At 40.0% G+C, this 24,136-nt stretch overlaps 1 protein-coding gene across 1 annotated transcript in view; it reads left to right on the forward strand.

The window, feature by feature from the left end:
* The window catches only part of ERC2 (ELKS/RAB6-interacting/CAST family member 2), a 674,422-nt gene that overhangs the window by 609,717 nt on the left and 40,569 nt on the right, over nt 1-24,136 (forward strand). The gene's annotated exons all lie outside the window — the stretch shown is intronic.

Below are 24,136 nucleotides of genomic sequence, written 5' to 3' on the forward strand. Positions count from 1 at the left end.
GATTTGCAGACAGACAGACCTGGGTTCAAGTCCTAGCCTCACTTTTTATGAATTGTCTAACTCTGAGCAGCTGTTAGCCTTTCCAAACCTCTCTGTCTCCATCTGTGCACTGATAGTAGGGTTGATTCAAAGACTTAGTGAGGATAATGCATGGAAAGTATATAGCAGGATAGGTGCTGCTGATGTCATTCTTCATTTTATTTTTAAGGCAAATAATCAAGACCATTTGTAATCTTAGCAATCCATATTGGGCCGGTTAAAAAAAATCAAGTTTATCAGTTGTCATAACTGGCAACCAACTCAGAGATCCAGATCCGGAGGGGCACTAGGACATAGTGAGGACTTGAGAACACCCGCTCCGTTGAAGGGACAGTTCCTGCTCATTTCCAGGTGATTTCTGTCATGTAGGAATACAACCTTAGTATTACTAATTCTTCCTATTGTTAAAGAAAGCCCCACATTGGGATTTTTAAATAAAGGCAACTAATTAAAACAAAAGAACTTTTAAAATTCCATTAAAGTCAAACAAAATACTTTTGTGGATCAGAAATGCCTTGAAGGGTGCCAGTTTATAAGTTGTATTAGTCAGCTTTGCTGTATAACAAATGACCCCCACAGCTCAGTGGTTACAGATCAGTCATGGGCCATTGGGAGCACTTCATGTCATTGTCTCTTGGGCATCCAGGGTGAAGTAGCAGCCTCTGTTTGGGACACTACCATTCTCATGGCAGGGAGGAATTACACAGTGGTCTTGGTGTTTTTGCTTAGAACTGGCATGTATCACTTCCTCTTGCATCTTAATGGTCAAACAGATCTCATGGCCAAACCTGTCAGTGGTAAGGAGGAGAGTACACTCTTTCTACTGGAAGGCCCTGCAAATCACCTGGCAGTGGGAAGGAATGTTGGCTGCTCTTACAGGAAAGTAGGGAGCAAATAATTGGGAATGGTAAAATAATCTACCACAAGAACCTTCTGCCCAATCCTCCTCTTTCCATTCACTTGCCCTTCCAGGGTTTTGTTCAACTCTTGCCAGTTATCTTCTAAAATCCAGCTGAGACTCTATATAGATTTCCTTAGAAACAAGTATAATTCTTTGTGGATTGTGGGGTGAATATCCAATCTCTAAACTTGGCACTCAGGCCTTCCATAATTTGGCTTCTATATATTAGGTTGAACTGAATGAAATTGCTGATATTCAGCTAGTTTTTAATGTGAAAAAATGACCATTTCATATTACTCAACCAAATATATTTATAATTTTTTATCCTCTGAGAGCTAAAGTCTGGACTATACAACATTACCTAACAATACCCTGTAATTCCACCTGCAGACCTTTGTTCCTTTCACCCCCTATGCTTGTGTGTACTTTTTCCACCTTTGCCATCCCCAGACAGAGACTCTGTGGTTTTGCTCCTAAAATGTGCTTGGGAATAGGATCAGCAAGGAAGGAAAGGGGGCCATCCCTATAAACTATTAGAGGATAGCCTCATGTGCCCCAGAGCTCCTAACCCAGGCTGGACTGAGTCTTAGCCCCCAACCTACCCCTGAATAAATGCTGAATGGTTTGACCTCATCAGTAATGATGGTGACCCTCAAGGTCCAGGAGGGCAGACTTCTTAAATGGCAAGAGGGCAGGTCTTTTGTGTGTGGAAAGCAGACATTCATTCAGGATATATTTATTGACCTCCTCTGTGTGCATGGCCCTGGTCAGAGTTCTGAGGAGGATAACAGTGAACACAGCAGACAGGCTCACTGTGACCCTGGAGCTCAGCCCAGTGCATAGCACATGCTAGAGTTTCAGAGCCAAAGGGACATTGGAGCCTGTGACATCCCACACCCCCATTTTACAGATGAAGAAACCATGGTCCAGCTCTAATCCCAACCCTAAAATCCATCCACATAGCAGCCACAGGGATGGTCTTAGGGCATGTGTTAGATCATGTCGTTTCCTGCACTATATCTTCATACACATATCACTGCATTTACATAATTAAACACAATAATTAACACAAAAAATACAGTAAAGTCCAAACTCCTCACTGGAATGTGCAGCTCGTCTCTGCCCACTGCCTGCTTCCCCACACCCATCTGATATCCGTCTCCCTTTCACTTCTGAGCTCCAGCCCCACCGATTTGATTTTTCTAAGCTCATTCCTGGCTTACAGATTTTACACTCATTGTTGCCCCTGCTGCATATGCTCTTCCCTCTGATCTGCCCACAGGTGGCCCCATCTCCTCCATGCTTCAGGCCTCAATTCACATGTCTTCTTCACAAAGGAGAGCCTGGCTAAAGTCTACCTTCTTCCCTATAACTCTTGATCACTTTATTCTTTTAGGTTGTCTTTATCTGAAATTGTATTTATTTACTTGTTTATTTTTCTTCTCTACCATAGACTTTGAATTTCAGGAAGGCAGAACCTAGTCCTTCAAGTTCACTGCTGTGTCCCCAAGACCAAGCACAATACCTAGAGTTGGTGATCATAACTAGTTATTGAATGAATGAATGAATGAATGAATGAATGGTGTGAAGAGTCTGGCTTATGGATACTCAGATGATGCTTTGTTCCAGAATTGGTGTTCTGATCTGTCAATCAGCCTTCTTCCCATCCTTCTACATTTGGTATTTAATAAGCACTCAAATATTTGTCAAATGAACGTTAGGGGTGTTCATAGCCTGGTTGTCATAGGGAGGACATTTCATTTTCATGTCTGTAGATGACATCAGTGATCACTCAAAACAATCATTTCTTGCTCAGCCTCAAAACCCTCTTGAATCTAGTATTCCCAGTGAGCTTCACCTACAGATCAGAGCAGATCTGTTTGCCATTCCTGGTTTAAGCTGTCTTCATGTATCTGGGGCATGTCTGATTAGGCAGTCTCCTTAGAGGTCTAACACATGAAAGACCACCTTGTCTCCCGTAAATTAAAGCATCATAAACGAAGCTGGGGCTGAGAGGCAAGAAGTGACTCTGAGTAGTGCTGGGCATCTGTCACACCGGCAGTTTTCTGTTTTACTTCCCTCACACATGTGCCTGAAGGCAAGGAGCCCACAGTCAGGACAGCCAGTGAAAATCGAATAGACTGCCTTACTGAAGCCCCTGAGGTCTTTGACAGGCCCTGGAACCAGCCACTTTGGAGCTGGCAGATATGTTAGCAATAGAAGAAGGTGCGAGTGACTTGGAAGCTGGCACTCCTGGCAAAAAAACCAAAGCCCTCTGAACAGTTTACATTTTATAGTACTGCATGCCAGTTGATTATGCCATTGGAGCGCCAAAGTTTACATTTTATCTGTATGACTGTTTAATTAGCACTTCCTCACTTATTATTGCCCTTCTCCACTCATTAAGTCATAACTCCATGAACACAGCAGGGTCCTTGCCTGGTTTTGCTCACTATTTTATCCTTGATGCCCAGTCTGGGCCTGGCATACAACAAATAAATATTTGCTGCCTGAATGACCTGGGGAAATAGGTGACAGGACAGACATAAGAGGAGTGGGGAGGTGACCTGGGCTATGACATGGGGGATTAGTCAGGTGACCCATCCTCAGGAATCCTGTTCCAGGAAGTGGAGGTGGGATGGCAGAGGGGAAATATAGAGTGCTTTTGGGCAGCCCTTTCTCTCCCTAGATGTTGGGCTTTCAGAGAAGATGATTTCTGGGTTATAGTCCCAGAGTTCTTTACATAACCCAACCCCAGAGTGCCTGAGGTCTCCAAGAGGGTCATCAACCCCTCCTAAACTGTGCCAGACAGAAGAGGCGGGGCTTGAGGGTGAGCACTGCTTTCCAAGATACCTTCCTTTGTGGGATCTCAGCCTGTCTCTCAAGCTCTACTCATCTCCTGTACTCCTCATTGTTCCTAGGGCAAACTGCAGTCTGATTTTCTTCACATCCACTTGAAATGCCAACCCCGCCTGGCCTCCTTGGGTCATTTCCAAGGGTAGACAGGGAGAGCTCTCATATTGTTGTTTGAGTCAATTAAAATCATCCACCCAAACACTGCACGTCCATTCCTCTTTTATTCAGTTTGGGTCTTTGTTCCTTTTCCCTGTGGAGAGAGCCAGGAAGTATGTTCTAACCTAAAATGGAGCAGATTCTCCACATCCCCAGCTTTCCTATTGCCCGCCCCCAGGAACAGCAGTGATCTTGGTGATCTACTGCGATTTAGCTTGGCCGGGGGTAGACCAGACCTTGAAATCAGCCTCTGATTTCTACTGCGGGCCTGGGCAGTAGAAGTAGCTTCCTGCATTTCACTTAGTGCTCTGGGATGTGGAGCCTGGGTGCCCCCATGGCGGGGCCTGAGCCCCTTGGCAGACCCCTCCCCAAGTCTGGAGTCCAGCCTGGAGCCAGTTCATCCAACGACCACAAGACTCTACCACTCTCACACTCATTCTGTCACAAAAATGTTTTTCTGAGATTATTGAAAAGTAAAACAGAGACAGTGGGGTCATTTAATCATTTATTCAGCAAAATACACTAAACCCAAACTCACCTTAACAGGCGAGGAATAGAAGTGCTTTGGACACGTGCAAGATTTCCTCAGGCTTTTCCTCTGGTTTAGTCTGCTGCCTCCTCTCTAAAGCAGCCTTTGCACTGTTTTGTATTAATGCACTACCCGCATGATGTAATAGCTCCAGTGACAGCTACTCCCTGAACCTCCAGGAAAAACCTTAAGTAACGACCCACTCTCTAATGCACGTTCCCTCTGTTGAGGATGCCTCTGCCAGTTTAGATTATCTAAAAATGTTCATTTTGAGTCATTAGGGCAGAAAGCCATAACAATAGTTGCACGTGCTACGTCATCGAATGGAATACAATAGCTCTCTTAGACCCTGGGAAAGATTGATTGCTGCATTTATCTGTAGATTAAATATGAACGTGGGGACCTTGAGGATCAGCCTGTGCAGAGCCATTACACTAGTTTGAACAAGTACCAATGGCTGGAGATGGATGGGCAACTTAATCCGCCAAGAAAACTAGATTTTAGATTGTTCTTGTGTCTTGAGAGAAAAAAAAAGTCTTTTATTTAAGCAGGTAATGTGGATAATTGCATGTGTTTTGCATAATTTGATTTATGAGGATAGTATGGTCACATATGTACCCTGGTCTGAATTCTCTATCTTAGGAATTTCAGCTTCATTCAGTCAAAAAAAAAAAAAAAGGGTGGGGGAGAAATAGATCATGTGGACTTGTAGGGAGACTTGATTATGACTTACTTTTATGACCATTGGAAGAATCAGTAGTACGTTGACAACTTCTAAGAAGCTATCTTGAGTTGGATTAAAACCCGTCTCCTAGAAATTGTTCTAATAGGTAATTCTTGAAATTGACACTTTGGCACAGAGTTGAAGGGCTCTAGAATTTGGCAGCCAATTCTAACCCGATGTGTTGCCAAAAAGAAGAAAAGCCCCACCAAAAATGGGCCTGGCTGGCTCGTATTCCGTTGTTCATAGTCCTATTCAGCTACATACAGCAGAGAAGTACTCCCCTCATTTAAGAGACAGGGAAAAAGAGGCCCCATGCCTCTATTCTTAGGTTTCTAGATTTTATTGGGTGTGTGTTAGTCTGCAGATGAATCCTAGGGAGATATGTGGGTAAATAAAAGTAGGGATTCATTCAATGATTGCCAAAATATCTTGGGGGTGCCTAAGAGACTATCAGAAAACCTAATTAGTTTAGAATCCATTAATTCAAGACTTTAAGATCATATGACTTAAGCCGAGCTTTGCTTTTGCTCTGTCTAGGAGAGCAAAGTTTGATGAGCAAAATAACAGTGTGACCAGAGCCCTAAGGTATCACATTCACTCATATAAAGATTCAGCCAACATTTGTTGTGGGTTTAGCATCCGCCAGGCTCTGGGCCAGGTTATCGGAGACTATGATGGGCATAGGCCTGATGTATACAGTTCAGCAGACACGAATCCATTAACAAGTAAACATGGTACAAGTGCCATAGCACATGTGGCAAAATTTAGTTCTCTTCCAAGAGGTGGCAGAGCTCAGGAGGACGGAGCAGTCTGTGCTTACCTGGAAGCGAAAATTGCCTGAAAAGAAAAAGAAATTGCTTATAAACGAGGCTAGTGATAACAAATGTTGTTTCATAATCCATATGGCTCTTGCAGAGACTTAATTTCAGTTAGAACTATCTGTGTTAGAGAGGTAAACACTTTTTCTAAATTTGGAGAACATTGAAGGGCTCAAAAGTAAGAATTATAAAACTTTATTCTAAACTAAATAGGATAAGGTAAATGGTGAACATATTTCTAAGAATGTTAGTATCTGAGAACTTGGTTTGGGGACTGTACAAGATTGAAAGAGATAGGTCTGCATGCCTGAGTTAGGGAATACACTAAAATAGTGTTCATAAAGCTATATCATGAGAATCCAACTTTTTTTAAGATTCTATTCTTTAAGTAATCTCTACACCCAACGTAGGGCTTGAACTCACAACCCTGAGATCCAGAGTCACACTCTCTACAGGCTGAACCAGCGAGGCACCCCAAGAATCCAATATTTTTTTTTAAAGGGAACAGGCTTTAATTATCAATAATATTTATTCTTTATTAGGAATATGGGAGAAATTTCTTATTTTTTAGAAACCGTGACATATTTAGGGATGAAATGTCTTGTTTTCCAACTTTAAAATATTTCAGAAATAAAAGATGAAAAAATATGACATATCTGTTAAGTCTTGGCAGTGGGCTTATGGGTGTTTCTCCTCTCCTTTTCTGTATGTTTGAAAATATCCGTAACTTAGAGTCAGAAAATCTTATACTATTTGCCGAATACCTTCTATGTGCAGGACAGTTATGCTTGCTACTAGATATTTGTTCTTTCTAAATTTCACAACAACCCTTCAAAGGCAATAAAACCATCCTCCTTTAAAGATGGCAGATCTGGAGCCCAGGGTCACCTCGTTAGTAGGAGGCGGAGTCTATCTCTGAATCTGGGTGTGTTTAATGACAGACACACCCCACATATCTTCATCATGTGTGCAAACTCCTGTCCAGAGCAGGAATTCTCTTGACAGTCTCTGTCAAGATGGCCATTTTCCCCTTTCTCGGAGACTTCGATGGATGGGCAGCATTCCATCAATTCTAGACACCTCCACATTCCACCTAGGTACGATGAAAACCTTCCACTAATTAGTTTAAACTTTTTAATGTCTCCCCAGCATCCCTGGGAGATGGTTAATTCTTCCACTGACCCCCTTCACTTAGATGCATGTCCCAAATACCTCATGTGACATACTTAAATACTAAAAAAAAAAAAAAAAGCGTTCACTATTTATCTCCAATTCAAATTTAACTGGTCTCTTGTGTTTTTGTTTGCCAAATTGGGTAAGCCTACCTATAAAGCCTAAAGTCTTTACTACCTGGCCCTTTGCAGAAAAAGTTTGCTGGCACCTGCGCTGTAGCAATAATAATGATAGGAATACCTGGAGTAAGAACAACAGTCATCAAAGCAGCAACAGCCTGTTTGATTTGCATTGTCAGTTTCAGTGCGCTATCTCATCTAATCCTCAAAGCATCTATGTTAATGTTGGCAGAGGTTCTGGATCACACAGTGAGCACATGGTGATGCTAAACATACGTCTCCTGTCTCCCCATGTCCCCATCAACCCTGGGCCTATCTATTCCTTTTGGAGGAAGGTCTGTATCTCATCGTTGTTTTTTTCCCTAGGTTTATATCGCACCTTTTAGGCTCTCCTATTCCAGAAAGAAGTCAAGACACCCCTGAACCACTACCGTTCGCTGTATTTCATTCCTCAGTTAACTGACTCCATATGTGTACTGTACGTGTCAAATAATTGTAGCATTATTTCTGGATTATTTTATCTGAGCGTTGTTTTTATGCGGCACATTCTCATACACTGAACCACCTCCGGGCAGACCAGCAGAGACACCCGGAAGCCGAGTTCTATATGAATGAGCATTTAATAGGGATGTCTTCATTGTACATCATAGTGGATTTATTTTTCTCCCCACTGTATATGTGAAAATACTTTAATGTATTGAATTGCAACCAGATTTGATAACTGAGTTTTGCTACTCAGTCTATTTTGAGTGTTTCTGAGCCACAGTAAAAGAATATGTCTGCCCTTATATGCAGCAAATATCAAAGAGCTGATCCATGTAACCATCATTGAAAACACTGGGTCGGGGTCTCCAAAGTGCCCCTAATCAATTTTTTACAACCACACTGAGATAGTTGCTTACGTTACAGACAGTAGACTATTACCTTTAAGAAAGAAGGTGATTGGAAGATAAAACAGCTTCAGAATGTGTTTCTGAAGAATCCAGTCTGCTCCTTGACTTTGGGCAGTGGGAGGCACATAATTTACCTATGATACTGCAGGCTCTCAGATGTCAACATGCTATTCCATCGGGGCTGTGAATTTGCTTTTTTCAGCCATTAGAGAAGAATGAGACTGAAACCTACAGTCTGTTTTCATGTGATAACCTTGACACTGGACTACTGTTTGGTAGGGGGCTTATGTCAGGGAGGGGGGCTGACACTCTGTGGGTAAAAAGGTTAAAGCCAATAACAAAGTATCTCTTATGAAAAGTCATAGCATTGGAATTGACCAACTTTTAAAGAAACTTTAACCAAAATGCTCAAACTTCTAATGCATAAAGATGAACCTATTAAAGTAAAACAGTTTCCTTATTTTTCTTTTGTGTAAAAATATTCTCCATGTAAGTTTAAGTGCACTGCTCTTCAAGATCAACTGTAAAACTTGAAAGTGTCAGTCATGCAGATAATTGGAAACATATAAATTAAAGAAATGCGCAGCTGTAAAACTAACTACTAGTTCCATTTAAAAGACTAGATTTGCTAAAGGTAAAATCTGCTGTTTTCCAAAACCCTTTTCCTCCTCCATGATTATGTTGCACGGAAAGAAAAAACAAGCTTCATCATACATGTAGTGAATTTTAATGTAACATTTTTTTGTTGTTTAGTCTTTCGTCCTAGAGTATTGAGAATAGAAACTACCATGTTTATCATACTTATTTTGACCTTCACCTTCTTTTTTTAATGAAAGAGACTTAAAATGTCCCAGCTGGTCCGACTCCCAGTGAGGGGGAGGAGACAGTAGGGAACCCTTCTTCCTGTGCAAATGTCGAGAAGATGGAGTAAGACCTGAGTGATTTAAGTGAACTGTGAAGTAGTCATCATCCTCATTTATGAAAAATTTAGGAAGCTGTTTCTTAAAGTTGTAATACAATTGTAATTTTCAAAATTTCAAGAAGAAGTGGCACAACAATGCACCAACTCAGGGACTGGTTTCCTTTAGAATACTGCTCCCAATTTGTTTTAATTTATGCTCTGTTGAATTGATACAAAAGGAGAAATTCCATAGATAGGTAAACTTGGGGAAACCTGAAATCTTGTAAAACAGAGTTGCTTTTGAGGTTTGGCTTAATTGTTAGGGAGTAAAATTTAATTCCAAATTGAAATTCCACTGCAAAGAACTAAAAATATTAAGAATTAGAGTTTATAATCTAAAAAGAAAAAGGAAAAACCACCTTATCTGGTGGAATTTGGTGGTTAGCCCTCACCTTGGCAAGCCAAGTGTTTTGAATTTCCAAAATGGACTCTCTTTTAATATGCTTAAGCCTTATTTGTTGGTAGAGACCTCAGTGAAGAATATATTTGATCCATTCACCTTCATTGACATAAACCCACTATAACGTTCTTGGAAAATGTTATATAATTTGAGTTGGTTTGGCTTTTAATGCATAATAAGAAGAGTGGAAAGATCCAACATCCACAATTTCTTAGATTAAATGGCTGGATTTCTTTTGGCTATAGACATGACCCACCTTGTCTGAATGCCAGCTCTCAGTGTGCAGCCTCGCAATGTCCTAGGAGACAAGGAAACCTAACTCAGAAAGTTGTAAAATGGGGGCAGAGATCTTAAAAGTCCAAAGATTCCTGAAGGGCGTATAGGGTCACTGGCGCATGTGTGTGTGTATGGGGGGGGGGTGCTTTGAAGAATGGCAGGAGTCCAGTCCACCCTTCACCTTTCATGATACCAATCAAAGAAATGTGTCCAAGGATGATGGAGTTCTAGGAAAACCACACAATGAGAAGAAGCAGAGGTTTCTATGACCTTCCTGGGTGTAAGCAGAGTGGCTGTGGTGTGGGTGGTTTGGAGTTGGGGAACCCATTTCACTTAATTTGGTTTAACACATTTCAGAAATCCTATACTATCTTGGCCATAGATTCCAGTTCCTTAATCTTTCAGAAATGGATAATTTGGTATGATATAGTTTTTTGCCTGGAAAATTTTTAGATCAAACTTAATATATAGAGCTGTCTCTTCTTCATGAACTTAGAGCACCCTATGTTTTGGGGAGAATAGTGGTTTACTAGCATCAAACGGCATAGCTCAGCTAATTGCTAGGAAATATTGGATAGCCAAAAAGAGTTAATATTTTAGCCACTCTACTAGTGATAAAATGTAATTCTCTCCATGTGATAAAATTGTCCTTATTGTTATTTGAATACAAAATATAAGAATTCAAAGACATAAATGTGTGTATGTTGATCCAATATTTATCTTGATTTCTAGAATGGTCTTCTACAAAAGAGATCTATTACCTGAGCCTAAAATAAAATTCACTTTTTAAAAAATATTTGACGGAGAATACTTAGTTAATATTAACTAAGAACTGTGATTATATTTCTTAAATTGTAAGCTATTTGACAAACAGCCAATATTTATGGAAGTGTCAATAGCCTAAACGATTGGAATATTCAGAGTGAGCACTTTACAGGTTTATAATTGCTTCTTCTCCTACCACACGCATTTATCGAATGCTTACCCTGTGTTGGGCATTCTGTTAAGTCCTTTATAGACGGCAGTCATTGACTTCCTACATCAATCCTATGAGAATATTGTCCTTATACTAATTTCATATATGCAGAAAGTAAGGCGCCTTATTGTTAGATTGAATCCTATATTGTCATTTTTGTGGGTTGAACCTACCTGCATACTAGAAATTTCATACAGATCCACCAAATATAACTATATTATAATGATTTTATATGTATAGTTATAATTATCACATGAATTTGGACATAACATTAGTCAAATCATATTTCCACTGTAAACTGCCTCAGCACGAAGCCTGAGATAGAAGTCAGTCTGGAAAGTTGTCCTCTGCTACCTCTTGAATTTCTTTACAAATCCAAATTTGCTTTATGGTTAGTGACATCATAGTGCTCTTTTGTAGAAGGTAAGTCTTCAGGAGCAACTTACATATTACAGAATTGTTAATTAAAACTGGGGAAAATGTCACAAAATAAAGGGGAGACCTCCTTGGCTGGAAGTGATAGCCAGGATTCACTTTAGTTGCAAGCAGAGCAGTTTTTAGTTCAAAGTGGAGCACTTTTACCAAAAGCATATTGAATTTGGTGTGTTCATGTATTAACTAAGTGGTTTTTAAGTTAAAAGTTGAAAAGGTGAAAGCGTATTTTAACATGGATTTGGGTATGCATTTTTTTCTTTCTTCTTTGTATTTTATCATTTTTAAAATCAGAGTTAAAAGTAGGCCCTTTGGCTTTCTCCCTGTTTGAGGGAGGGATCCTGAAGTGGTTTTCTTTGCCTTGGTAGGGGGAGATGGGGTGATAGGTGAGAGATTCAAAGAGGCAAGAAGGACTGACTGCCCTTTCTAAAACAAGTGATCTTCCCGGCATTTTAATGGCTTGGAAACAAACAGTTGCTAGTGCCACTCTGTTTTCAAGTGATTTGATTTTTCGTGGCTTCGGCCAGTGTTTGGAAATAATTCATCAGAAGGAGATGTCAGGATGAACAACAGATGCATTAAAGTGAAACAGCCTTTGACATGTCATACCTCTGGTGCTCTTAGACTTTTAATTTTGAAATTTCAGAAAGATAAGCGAACCAGAAAAACAGTGATCCATGGCATCAAAAATACTTACTGTCAAGTCCAATTTCCCATTTCTTGTGTCCCATTGGGCATGTAGAGGAAGCTTCATTGCACCTTTTAAAATGAGACTCGGCTTGAATATTTTGATGTCAAATGGCATAAGCCAGGTTCACTGATATTACAGTCATCTAAGATCATGTTAGCATCAGAAAGCCTCCTGGTGCCCCCAGTTTTAGTAATTATCAGTGCCTACTACGATGTAGCCTACTATTACATATGCCTACTATTATGCATGCAGCTCCTATTATGTAGGTGCAAAAATACTCGAAGATGATAAAAGTACGCTTAAAAGTCTGAGGATAATGAAATTATGTCAAGGTGGCTTTTTAGCTTAGTGATTGTGTTTCAATTTGTAAATGTTATAACTGTTTAAAAAAATTTTTTTTTCTCTAGCAAGCTGCAAACTTTTAAAGACATTAAGCCTGCCAAATTATAGCCACTTATTTCTGCCTGACGTATTTTTCAGCTTAGAACCACAGAGGGACTGCCAAGCCTGTTCCTTTTCATTACCTGTTCTGTGTCTGGCCCAGAGTTTAGATTTTCGAAAATGGAAAAAAGCTGTTTGCAAAATCACAAGGCTCTTGAGCTCTTAGTTTCTTCTTAGTATCAACGTTTATTTATTTAGGTTTGGGCTGGGTTTCAAAAGATTGAAATTGGAAACAGAGAAGGTGACTCTGAACACCATTTATCTGTATATAAGCGAACGTTCAATGTACGTTTAATTTAAAAAATTGCTGTTTCCTACAAGAGGGAGCTATTTTTCACATTGTTACAACATTTTTAGAGGTCACTAGGTGGTCATGTCACCAGCAGGGAGTTTTTGTTTGGCAGGTAACATTGGCAGTTAGTTACAAATGCCTCCCATGATTCAGTGTTCAAAGGGGGCTGCTTTGCAAGTAACAAATACTTACAACCTGAGAACTGAAGTATAAAAAGTAGTGACAGGGGAAAATGTTTGGAAATGTAAAACAGCATCTTTAGTGGCCAAATTAGGGTGTTTGGGGAGTTGAAGATTACATGTCTACTTTATACTTGCGTTTAGCGTTTACAGAAGCAATAATGCCTTAACTACCCCACTTGGCCGTCACCTTGCTTCTAGTTAGCAAGTGCTCTTAATTTCTGAGTCACTGGTTGCCGTGATTTGAAATAATGTTCAGATTCCTGACAATAATCTTTATTAACCTCATACCCTGCATTTGCCATCCTGATGGTTACTCAACCTGTGCCTCTCGGTCATTCCTCATTGTGAACGCTGGTAATTTAAGCAAGATTAAGTGGGCAGCTAAAAGCACCAATTACCGGGGCTTCTTCTAGGCTTCCATATTTACAGACAAACCAGTATTTCAAATTTGGGATAAGCGAATTATAAGCTGTCTTTATGTGGAAATAAATAAATGAAGTGCAGATGGATCTTTGAGGAAATGGTTAAGTTGAAAAAAAAAAAAGATTAATAGCCAATCATTAGAACTGCAAGTATTTTGTTTGTAATTAGTTTTTAGAAGTCTTAAAATGGAGATAGATTCTTTTTTCTTCAAAACAGGACAAATGTTGTGTCTCCTCTACCCTCCCCCTTTTAAGCCAAGAAAAAACTTAAAGAAGGCAGTTATTAGCTAGGAATATAATGCGGTTAATTTGCTATATTATACAACTTGTATAAAATACGTTATATTTTTTTAAGCTAGAAGCTAAATTTGAGCAAAGAGTTGTCATAGCTCATGTTGAGTTGTTTAGGATAGAAAAGCCTAAGAATTTCAGACTTCTTTAACAGAACAAAGAAAGACATTTAGCACCTGTGTCTATTTGCAGTTCAAAGAGAAACTACAAATAAATTGATGGGACTTTCGTTTATTTGACTATAGCAGTTCGTTGATATTTTTCCCCTTATAATTTCGTGAGGTTTTAAAATTCTCTGTGTAACAACGAGCAACTGTCACAGCCACACGTTTTTTTTTCCCTTCAAGCGAATTAAATTTATATTCTTAATGACACTTTGCTACTTCTTTAATCCTTTGCAGAAAGCTTTTTGGCTCTGAAGATCCATTGAAATACTGGGTTTAGATATTCAAGAGTTCTGCTAAGTGATTTAAAAAAGGAAGGCTGAATCCAGAGTGGAAATGTTGTCTTGGATACACTGTCAAATTTAGAGTTTAGTTTTTCTTTTTGCACTTACCAGAAAAATTCATTTCTACTCTCCAAATTACATTTGCTGAAGTGTGTGCAATTGGAATTGTGATACCATGGTAAACACTAGGAACATACTAAATCTCTAGATACAAACACAGAAAACTGAGAATATCGTTGCTTAACATTCCTTTTAAAAAAGACATAGTTTTCTCTTCTGGTCTCTAGCAGCTGGGAATACTCATATTACTCCCTTGACAATTGGAGATTTGAACATATTTATCTTGTAGTTGATTACAATAGTGAATTAATAAATTAATGATAACTATAGCTTGCATTTATAATAGCAATAACTGCTTATACTTGACTAAATGTGCTAAATGGTTTACATGTTTTATCTCATATAATACCCTACAAGAGTGAGTATTATTATTCTCATCTTACGGATAAGGAAACCGCGATTCACAGAATTAGTTTCCCCCAAATAGATCCGAGTGGTGCTCAACTAGGATTTGAATCCGGATCCATGGAATCCCATTCATTCATTCAACAAATATTCATTGAATGTTCAGTGGATTTAAAAAATTGATAATTTTTAAATTTCTGTTTAGAAAGAGCCGTTGTCTTTCCTGCAAGTGGATTATGGTCACTTCTTTCAAGGAATCATTGGAAAAGGAAAGCTGTATTTCCTCCAGATAGTAATTTTCCCTTCGTGGACTTACACTATTTGTCCCAGGTGAAACTCCCACCAGCCATTTGGACTTATGGTTTTAAGCAGGCTAAACAAATTTGGCTCAACTCATGGAAGCAGTGCCCAGTTCATAGTGGGTCCATCACAGATATTGTTTGGGATGAATCAAGCTGCACCATCCATCACTGTTCGGGCTTTAGGGATCAGAGCTGTGTGCGTAGGGTTACTGCCCATAGTAATGCCTGCCAATTTCATGAGATTTTGCAGTTGATGAGATGCTTTCCTGTGGGTCATCTCATTTGAACCTCTCAGTGACCCTGGGAGTGGGTAACAGTATTTTCATTTAAGATGTATAGTATCAAGTGACTTGTCCAAGGCACACATCTAAAATCAGGTGACTGTCTTTCTAGGAGTCTCCTCCTTTCTATTTTCCCATTAGTACCAGTGGGGGGTAGGGGTTGAAGGTTCAGACTTCTCCCCCCCTTCTCATTGGCCTTGTGGCATCATGGCCAGTTCACTGCCCACTGAGTCCTGAAACGCTGTTGTCATTCACTTGGGGAATTCTGGCACTATACATGGTGAATCGCTCTCATCTCTGAGGATTTGTAAGCAGGTTTAGATTTGGCATCAGTCCACAGGCATTCCAGAAAATGAAAGGAATGAACATCCAAGCACTAGTTGTGAGCTGTCCTGGGTTGCTTTCACTGACAGCAGCTTTATGACTAAAGGGAGATCCTTTTATTGGAATTCAGCCAAGTCCTCACTGGGTTCAAAGTGTTTGGGTTGTCAGTTTTTTCTGTGTCAATGGCATCATTACTTAGAACAACAGTTTCAGGTTGTTTATTTTATTTTGAGACTTATTAAATTATAGACTTCATGGGTTCAAATCTCCACTTTGCCCTTTATTAGCCATGTGAACTCTAGCAAGCTAATTCACCCCTCTGTCTCTACTTCCTTATCTGTAAATGGGGAAATAATAGCACCTGCCTCATTAGATGGCTGTGCAGATTGAATGACTTAACACAAGAGAAGAGTTAGAATAGTGTATAGTATAGTGTTATAGTGCTATCGTGCTGTAGGATAGTGTAGTGTTTGGCACAGAAAAAGTGCTGGGGAGTGTTAGCTAAATATTCCCTATTGTGGGATCTGTGGCATGTACCCTGGGGGGGATAACAGTCTTGGCAAGAGTGTTCAATAATCTCGAAATAGGCCAGTGGTGTGCTGGGAAAATAGGGCAATGGTGGAGGGGGGGGAATCCCTGATTGGTAGTATTTGCCAATTTCCATAGTGTAAATACTCCTACCATGGCCAAGGTACCGACTGACCATGGAGTTGGAAAGAGATCCAGGTAACTGACTCTCCCTAGCCAGTAGCAGCCAGTTCCAACACACCACTGAAATAGACCCTTCAGGCTGTGAGGTTATTAGAGTAATTGCCAATGAGAATGGCCCTCAAATCCTATCTATCCCCTTTTCTTTTGATGTGAAACCATTATTTAGGGTGGGTTCCCAGTGATAGGGACCCCCCCAATCCCCCCCCGCCCCCATACCTATAGCTGATTGACCAAGACTGGGCTAATCTATTTTCTTTCTAGGAAGGTCAAATATCCTTTTTCCATTAAGGCTGAAGGTTTTAGCAGAGTTACTATATAAATGGTATGCCTTCCCAAGATGGATTTGGAATTTCCTGCTACCAGGGTACTGGAGCATCTTTCTCACTGACTTTCCTAAGACTCACTTGTTAGTCTTTTTTTCCCTTGACCTATCCAAGTATGCCTCTAATACTCCTCTCTTTGCTAAGTTAGCTGGAGTCCATTTCTGTAGCTGACAGTCCAAAGAAACCTAACCAAACTCATCTTTTGTTAGAATTCTTGCTCTGGGAATTGCTTGACATGGGCCTTTGTTGTCTGCACCGATACCTTCAGAGATGGGAAAGAGGCAGCTTGTGCTGGTTGTTTGAAACTGTGACTTAGCCAGAGTTCTTTCTGCTATTGGATTGGCATCGGCCTCATCTACCTGTGATTTCCTAATTCAAATCTTAGCGTCCCTAGGGAGTAAGCCTCATCCGTACACTTCAGCCAATACTTGGAGGAGTAACTACCATATGGCTAAGTCTTCCAGACACTGATTATTCACACATTCATAGCCATACATATACATATTGCATTAAAAAAATTCAATGCAAGGAGAGGCAGAGTATGTCATATTTTAATATTTCATACTGGACTCTCTGGCCAACCTTTATATGTGGTTTTCCTAACGGTTAATGTTGACCGACCCAACTTTTCTTTCCTTTTCTGGTAACTGAGGGTGCTGAGAAGGACCTGGACATTGTGCGTAGCGGGGACTATTTGTGAAATAAAAGATCACTCCTCGCCTATACCCTAGGGATACAATATCTGAAACAGATATCGGAGAAATGGTCACTTAGTAAGTGACACTTAGTAAGAACAATTGGGGTTCAACATGACGTTTCTAAGGCAACCTGCTTGGAAATCTCGGCAATATTTAGCAAAAGGTCAAGCACTTTTCAAAAGGAATGACAAGCCCCCATCTCTGCAGAGTAAAAGGGAATGGCCAGATGTTCCTCAAACATACCCTCGTTATAATAATATTCAGCAATCAAATGAACACTTTCTAGATTTTTAATGTTATGGACCAATAATGTGAAAAAATATTTTTGAAAACAATATAAAGCTTATTAAACTACTAAGTTTAATAAGGCTATTTAAATGTTAACTCCATCACCATCATTTGATAAAAGGGCATTTTAACACCACAAATGAGGAAAGACATTATCTAATTTCAGAATAAAAGGCTGCCATTACCTGGAGAGGGTGTTGGCAATCTTATCCCTACAATATTTTCCCATGTCCTCACCTGTGTGCCTGAGTGAGAGTGTATGTGCTTGTATGTGCTTGTGTAAATGAGCGTGTGTGTGCACGCATGAGAACTTCAGCACAAGCAAGTGCCAGTCTTTGATTTGGCACTTAGGAATCACTTAATCTGACCATGCGTTTTCTGTGGTGGTACTCTAAAATCCCTGGAAGTTATGTAGCTGAAAATAGGAGTAAATATGCAAGACAGATATAATTTTAAATGATTGAATCCTCTTAGCTTTTCCTCAGATGCTTATCCCCATCTGAAAGCCTCTCTTTTCTTCTAGAGCCCTCCAATACAGCGTTCCTTCACACCCCACCACCACCTCTGCAGTCTGTGAAAACCTACCCCCGTCATCCCAGACCAAAAGGATGTTCCTTCCTTCCTACAACCAAGAATTTTAGTGAAATGACCAAGTCACACCGACTTGGATTCAAATTCCAGTTTCACCATTTAAAAATGATGTAATGTTGGCCAATCTGCTTAAATTTCACAGACTCAGTTTGTTGAACTTCACGATATGAATAATAATAACTCTCTCTTTGGAGGATAATTGGAGAGGACTAAATGAAACTATGCGCTTTACCTATGCCTCACATATGCATATAGCAAACAAAGGATAACTTAATAATTGCTAATCCTCCATCCTAACAATGAAGGCATTAATCGACTCTTATTTGTCTTTTGTTTTGTGATTTAATGTTTCGTACGCATTTGTTTACTTTACCAGAAGTTTGCAAGCCCTATCCCTTATCGCTCCCACTTAGCATCTAGCACAGTGTTTGTCCATAGTAAATTCTTTTCAGATATGTTCAGAGATTAAGATACAGATTGACGTTAGATGGTACTTTTATTTCACCCACCCATGATTGTGTCACCCCCTCAAGGATGCTTTTTTCTTGGTCCTTTCACTAATGGGAATTTAGAAAACGCTTTAAGCATTCTGCAGCCACATTCTTCTCTGACTTCTGCCTTATGTCCTGGGACTTGAAGTTCAAATCTAAAGGAAGGTGCTCCACTGCTGCTCAGTGGTGCAGGGCAGCCTCAAGGCTGTCCTGGGAGATAGATGATCTGATCTCGAAGCAATCAGTCAACAGGTCAGTATCTCAGGGAGTGGTAATCAGTATCAGGTTGGGATTTGATCACCAGGAAGTTTCTCACTAAGTGGTTTTCCAGGTCTGGGGGCACCCAGTAAGGGACTGGGATCTGTCACCTTTCAGGGCTTCTAGTTCCCTTCTTCCTGCTCTGTTCTCACTTATGGACTGGGTTGTCTCTAGTAGGTAGTCTTGGGTGCATGTAAGATTAGTAGTTGGATATTGTGGAGAGGGAATTCCTTTAATCTTTTACGTCTAGGTTAGAAAGTCATAAGGAATTATAATTATCTATGGGCATGTATTATAAACAAGCAGATGAAGAAACCAATAAAGTTGCTTTTTTTATGGAAGAAAATTGTTAGGTTAGACTGCATGAAATCTCTGATATTTTACTGTTTCTGACACACACAAAAAGTGCACTTCATATCATTCAGCCTTATAGCTATGAACAGGAGGTTTCAGGTTTCTGTTTATTTGTTCATTTTTGAGCTTCTGGGTTGTAACTGCATCACACTGGACATTCAGAATGAAGAGGACAGGATGGGAGAGAGCTTTTGAATCAATTATCCCAGTATTTGATGCACATGGGTGAACATGCCATGTGAATTCTTATGCCCAGCCTTTGGGTTGGTAAACAGGATTCATGGATATCTTCTTTGCCTTGTATTGCTAATGATCTGGTATTCGTTACTGACAGAAATAGAATGGTATTTCTTTGTGTTTTGTGGCACATTGCAGGGTCAGCCATCATGACTATGTGCATGGAGAGTCTCTGGGGTCTGCTGTGTGGTAGCAGGAGTTGTGCCTGTCTTCTTTGTCCTTTCTTCCCTGGTACCTGGTATGCAGTGGGTACTCAGTTAATATGTGTTCAAGGAATTGAAGAACTGGACTCCGATCATCTGGTTAGTTTATTCTTCTCTGTGTGGTCAATAAACAGCCACCCCAGAGGAACACATTCCCTCCAGTTGCTTTGGAGTGGACTTCCTAATTTCACATCAGAAATATTCCTGCTTCTTAGTGATCACTCCTCCCAGAGTGGAAATTTCACTTCCATGAGCCACAAGGCCACCCATACTGTAAATCTGAGACTGCTTTCTATACCATTGTGTCTTGGGCTGGTTCCCCCACGATTCTTTCCAGATGTGGAGTGCTTTCAGGTAGTTTACCAGACTCTTTAATTCTGCATCCGCTGTCTGGTTTCACATTCCCTCAACCTCTGAGAAGGAGCATGCTAGTAGTGTCCCATATATTATATTCACGAATCCAGAAATTTCAGGTAACTAACAGATAGAACTCATTATTTCTGGATTCACTAGCTGACTTTTGGAACTCTTCATTGTACATGTGTCTTTTAAATCAGTTGCTTCACAATGCAATACTTTAGGTGTCTGTATGTGTATGCATAGTTTTATACTTCTGTTTGGGCTCTGAAATTAATTTATGGTCATGGAATATGCTCTTGCATCTCTTTTTAGCTTAGAGCTTATGATACATTGGTGAAACCTTGCTGAGAAGTGGCCACACGCATTTGCTTTCTCTCCCATTGACACGTACAACAAGTGGCTAGTGAGTGTGCATTAGACAGACTCTAATGTGTTTTTATGGCAGTATTTTAGCAATTTCTTCCCAACATGTAACTGCTATAAATTTGGTCTCACTTTTCTCCCTCACATTGTTGAAGTATGTTCAGAAAAACATATCATCCTAGTTTTTAGGTATGAAGCCCCTTTGGATTTACAGTCTACTTTATTCTATACGTTCTCCTAGCAAATTCATGTATGGCAAGTACAGAAATGCTGATCCTTTCATTCATTTGGATGCAACTATGTGTCCATTAAGTTTTCTCTTTTTAAAAAAAGGCACTAAAACATGCGTCTCCCCTCTTAAGCTGCCTTTCAGCAGGCTCAATCCTATACTGAATGTTTATTTGATAATTTGGTAAGTGATCGTTTGAATTTAAGCTTCCATCAAGAAATGAAAAATGTGAGCAGAAAGGGGATTAGAATGTGAGATGCCCTAGCTCCTTACATTTGTGGAGCTCTTCTGTGGCTAACGTTCATTTTTTAAATAAGCACCCTTCGTGGTACCTTTTCAGAATATAGATGATAGAGGTATGATTACTTTGGGAAAAACTGGAAAAGGGCAGTATTTATTGCAATGGCCACGAGATGGCAGACCTAAAATCCAAACTTCTCAAAGAGATTTACTTGAGGAATTATGTCTTTGAGGGTGCTTTAAAAGCCACCAGCTTCCCAAAGGAAGACTCCTACAAGTTATCCCAAATAGCTGTTCGTTTTGATGGCAGGCACAGCAAGGGAGAACAGCTTCAAGCTGAGGGGAATCTGCTTAGCCCTCCTCCCTATCAGATATGATGCCTTCCTGCTCCTTCTGGAAACCTAATTTTTGCTTGGCACACACAGATACACCACTATGTTTCCTTCCCCCAGTAAAGACAGCACGGCTTTTTTCCTTCCCCTGAATAGGAACCGTCACAAAGGAGCTGCTTCCACTAAATTTAATTTTTTGTATTTCTCTCTACAAGATCTGCTTTACAGAACCTTAATTCAATTTTCTTCAAATGTTGCATTAGCAAAATTCTGGAATGTGCCCCCTTCTGCTCATATTCCTCTTACAGCAATGACATGACAAGCTGTTTTGTTTTTCATTATAATTTTGCCTCTGGGAATATTCTATTCCATGTAAACATAAATAAAGGGAGGTTTGACTTAACACAAAAATTTCAATTAAGAGGGGAAATATTTAGTTCAAGGTACAGGAGGGCAATTGCTGCTCTGTGCAAAGACTTACTAACAAATTTTAGTAGCATTAAATATACAGTAGAGGGAAAATTAAAATATATTGTCTTTTGGGAAATACATATATATATATGCATATATATACATTTATATATCTCACCAATAAGAAAAAAAGATAATTGATCAGATACCCTGAGCGCTAAACCTTGGACTTAGTGACCTATTTTCTGGCAGTTATTCATCTGCAACCAAAAAGTTAATGTGATAAGGCAAGTGTCTTGACAGTAACTGATCATCCATGGACAATAGGTTTAGCAAAGTTCTGGCCCACAGTGAAGTCCAGATGTATTTGGTTTTCCTATTATCAATCATCAATAACCCTTCCGGGGAGTCTGGTTGGGTGTATTACACATAGAAAGCTACATTGGCAGAGTTAATCGGTCAACAGAGGCGCTTTCTCATCACTGAACGAGAATAATGGGAACAAATGAGAACTATAGCGAGCAATTACACACTAATGCCTGATGTGCTAGTGTATGCCTGGTGTGCCTGGTGAAGGGTCAGAGGCCCTTCATTTTACTTGCCCTCCCCGCCTTCCAAATTTACCATTTTTTTAAGGTTTTTGTTTTTTGGGTTTGTTTTAATGGAAGAAGTTTTGTTTTGAAGTTGTTTGACTTTGGTTAGATTTTGCACTTGACCTTGACTTTTAATAGGTCACCTTTCAAAACATGTTTCCATTTCTCATGTGGCATGAAATCATGTCTTGCCCACTTTCGTGTGGCCTTTCCTATCAGTCTGGACGGAATGATATTGAGCAGTTATTGACTAAATCAGAGCTGTCTGGCCTGGGATGCAACTCTTCTATGATGAACACACTGTGTCCACACTCAAGCTCTGTTTTCTCCTTTAAATTTGCAAAACAGACATCATCTCATGAAAGTCAAATGTGCACCTACACAGAAACCAATTTCAGAGAGTCAGCCTTGAAACAAGAGACCCATTGGCATGTTTAGAATGTTTACTATAAAGGGGAGCCTGATAGAAAATAAGGCAAAACGAATCTCTGCATTTGGTGGTATCCATGTATGTAATAATAAGTAATTGCTAACATTTGTGTGGTTGTGTCAGACACTGAATAGAATCTTGACGTGCATTATCACATTTAATTCTCACAAAGATTTAAGAGATAATGACTGTCATCCTTCTTAGTTCAATTATGAGGAAATCTAAATTTCAGAGTCATTAAGTAACTTGCCAGGGTTATAGAAACAATAGATATTACTGAGATTCAAACCCAGGTATATTCAGTTCCAAAGCTCAGGCACTAAATTACTACCCTAATCAAGTACCTTAATCAAGTCTTAAGGACATGAGTAATATTTTATTTATGTAGATAAGTTTAAAAAAATTATAATAGACTAGAAATCAAAAGAAATAATTTCTTATCTCGTGTTTGTGTGTGTGGCACACAGTAATCAGTACAAACACACACACACACACACACACACACACACACACACACACACATCTTCTACCAGGACTTAGAGAAGGGCTCCTCCCATCCCTCATTGCCTTTTTATCAGTTCTCCCAAGGGATGGGAATGGAGAGAGCAATTTAGGATGGAGGCAGTAGCTCTTCCTGACACTCATCCTCATCTGCCCTCTTCCACATGGGAAAGTCAGTTGGCCTCAGACTCCTTGACACCCTTTGTAGCAGGATGACAAGAGGTGTGGGCATTTGCTATCTCAGGGTCCTGAAAATGCAGTGTTTCCACTCCAGAGCTTCCTGGCTTAGCCGCACTTGGCGGAACCCAAGGATGGCTCAGCTGCCTACTTAGGTCATGCCCTGAGTAAGTAGTGGGGTAAAAGCTGGTGCATGGAGCAAAGAGCTTCCACAAGACTTTGTGGCCCCTGTGTTAGGAAATTCCAGTCGTGTGCTATTAGGTTTCAAAGACAAAATTCTCCATAATTGGAGTAAACTATTTCTTGAGGTCAGTTTTAGGTGGGCGACAGAGAGCAAACCGCATTAAGGAGTCTGGGCTGCCAAAGCCTGGCCTTTACAAATCTAGTCTGTTCTTTGTCCTTGCTGGAACTTGTGGTTGTTCAAATACATCTCACCCTGTGGGCCCCACCTTATGTGAGCAGCTTTGCTTTCTGCGTGGGTCCTTCTGCATACACAATACATCATTCTGCTGGTGGGTAGTGTTGATATTAATTGATATCAGAAGACTTTCCTTCCTCAAGATGTGTTTTAAAAATTTTGCTTTTAAAATTGAAGCAAATGAGCATCTCTCTCCAGGGTTGATCACAGCAAACATCCACCCATCCTCACCCCAGGGGTGAGAGAGAGGCTGTTTTGAACAGGATCTTTCGTCACCGTCTGTCTTAAGTCACCTCCTACTGAACTTACGGTTGAAGATTCAGGGTCATGAGGGAAAGAAAACAGTAATTAACTGGGAAAAGTTGATTGAGCGGAATTTTTTTTCCCACAGTATGATTAGAACATGACTGCGGGCTGAGCACCATACATAATGTAGGTTCTCCCTTGCATGTCATTATCCAAACATTTCTTAATGGAATGCATTTTTTTAAGCATCTGCTTTTGTAATTGAATGTGTTCCTGAAGATGGGTCAGCT

Source organism: Ursus maritimus, unplaced genomic scaffold (assembly GCF_017311325.1).
Source record: "Ursus maritimus isolate PB19 unplaced genomic scaffold, ASM1731132v1 scaffold_14, whole genome shotgun sequence".
NCBI lineage: Eukaryota > Metazoa > Chordata > Mammalia > Carnivora > Ursidae > Ursus > Ursus maritimus.